The following is a 2,681-nucleotide window of genomic DNA, read 5'->3' as shown; positions in this document are numbered from 1 at the left end:
TGAGGGAGGTTCTCGCGACTCCCGGGAGAGGTGGGATGTCTGCAATAGAGTAGCTCCTTAGTGGCTAGCCAGCTAGTTTAAATAGCGTTAGCTATGCTAATGAACGAATGACACCCATTATACTCTTTTCTTTCTTTTTCAATCTTTTTATTATTGTTATTAATATCAACAAAATAAAATGATACATAGATAATGGGATTACAAACATACACTTTACAACTAAACATGAGAGAATACATAAGCAATGATTACAGTATAAATGAGTATTCCCAAATCACGATACAATATACAAATAAACAAGTCAAACCTAGGTATATCATAATATATTGTAACGTTCTCGCTCGGGTGTGAAATAACGCCGAGGTAAACGTCGAGATAAACCAGAATCAATGCAAACGTGACCGCAGTAAGATTAACCATTTACTGTTCACTCTTCACATTAACGCATGGTGAAAACTGTTGAAAAACAATACAAGATTGGTACAGTGTTTGTTCCCTTCTAAATATCACATTTACATTGTGAATACTTGCAAAGGTAAAACTACAGTAACTACATTACATTAAAGTGCAGCATACAGTCAGAATCTAGCTGCTCCATTGGCTGCTTTAGATACACTTCAATACAAACTATCCCGACTCTTTAACTTACGAAAAGGTAAACCTTACCGACCGTCGTTACTTTTAACAGAATCGGCGTTAACATTTTAACTCAAAATACCGATTATCTAATGACTTACAGCGTTGCTTTCACTGTGTCTTTGGTGCATAGAGAGACCCTAGTCAGCGTTATGGTCGCACATGTGAGTGACCCCCGCCCTTGCGTGAATCTCAAACCGGTAATTCCTCACAAGACGCGGCGAACCCGGATGTGACGTCATCGCAGCCGCGATGTATTACAGACAAATCAATTGACTTAAACAATCCTAACTTTAACTAAAAAATGCTAACAAATTACTACGCGAAAATATTATAAACTAAATAACTGCCATAAAGGCAGCACACTCCCCGCTTGGCCTTCGTAAGGTCACAATGAACATAATACAAACTTCAGTCTCTAAATCAGTCGTTAGGTAGAAGTAGAATGACTTCTGTAACAGGCCTTTGGTAAATTTTCCCATCGCCTTGGTCGGTAGTTTTCAACTCGACTTCCCTGACATGTCCATCCCTACTAGGGAATGTGGCAGTGATTCTGGCCATTGGCCAGCAGTTGCCGGCGATTTGCTTGTCCTTGAGCAGGACTAAATCTCCAACTTGAAGGTCCCTTCTCCATTGCTTTGTGTACAGGTCCTTATCGGAGAAGTCCCCTGGTGGAGGGGCAGCTCCTGCCTTCTGCGTAAGGAGCATTGATGGCGACAGTATGAAGGGGTTTTCCGGGTCAGGAGACACGGGTAGGAGTGGTCGTGCATTCATAATGGCTGTGACCTCTGCCATTGGTGTGCCCAGTACCTCGTGGGTCGATCGGATGCTTTGCTGCATCTCAGGTCTCCTTTTCGTGGTTTTTTGCAAGGGCGTGAACCGCTTGACTGCCTGCTCTTTGTTGTTTGGCAAGCACTGGCGTGGTTCTCTGAAAGGTAGTGGGGCAACCCCACTATTTGCTTTGTCTCTGAAGACCTTGGTGTCCTCCGTTTTTAAGATGGTGGCGTCTTGAGCCGATGGAGCGAGTTTATTATCATGCTCCTTTTGAGCAAAGACAGACTGACCGAGCGTCTCGTCAGTTACTTTGCGCTTGTTAAAGCCTTGTGGTGCTTCCTGGACGCGCATGGAACTTATGCGGGGTTGAAGAATCATATGGCGGCTACTCTCTAGCACATTGGTCTTGAGTGTGTTAGCCGTTGATTTGTGTTCGTTGCCAGGGCACACCTCTCCTATCACCACCCAGCCCAGATCCAGGCGTTGGGCAAAGGGGGCGTCGTGTGGTCCATTGACCTGCTGCCTAACCTTGTGTACCCGGAGAACATCCCTCCCTAATAGCAGGAGTATTTCTGCTTCTGGATCCAGCTCTGGGATGTGTTTGGCGATGTGGTGGAGATGTGGTTGGTGTAGCACCGCACTTGGCGTCGGGATCTCAGTGCGGTTATTCAAGATTTTCTCGCACTCTACGAGTGGGGGGAGACAGATGAGGACTTTACCATCCAGGGACTCGATCTGGAAGCCTTCGGCCCTCCTTCCGTAAGTTTTCATGTTGCCTGAGCAAGTTCTAAGGTAGTATGGGAACTGCTCACTCTCAATGTTGAACAAGTTAAAGAACTTTGGACTGACTAGCGAGCGGTTGCTCTGATCGTCCAGAATTACGTAGGCTTTGATGGCCTTGTCTTTGGCTCCCTTAGGGTACACCTTAGTGAGACAGATCTTTGAACAAGAACGGCTTGCCTGAGCTTGACCGCAAACTTCCGTACAGCTCGAGCTGACAACAGTTGTCCTGGAGTGAGCTTCTCCCTCCCCGCCGTCCTGTTGTGGGGGTGAAGGAGCGTTGTCGGTTTGCGGTGACGGGCCAGGATGCATGGCCCAGTCGTGATTAGTGCTATCACATTCCAGGCACTTCACGGCGATCGTACACTCTCTCGCACAGTGAGAGGTCGAGGAACAGCATCTAAAGCATATTCCTTTCTCCTCGAGGAGGGCCTTCTTCTCTTCGAGGGGTTTTTCCCTAAACGTTCTGCATCTTTTGAGGGGGTGGGGTT

The sequence above is a fragment of the Hemitrygon akajei genome, unplaced genomic scaffold (genome assembly GCF_048418815.1).
Source record: "Hemitrygon akajei unplaced genomic scaffold, sHemAka1.3 Scf000050, whole genome shotgun sequence".
NCBI lineage: Eukaryota > Metazoa > Chordata > Chondrichthyes > Myliobatiformes > Dasyatidae > Hemitrygon > Hemitrygon akajei.
The sequence above is the reverse complement of the archived record's forward strand: the minus strand, read 5'-3'. Positions refer to the sequence as shown.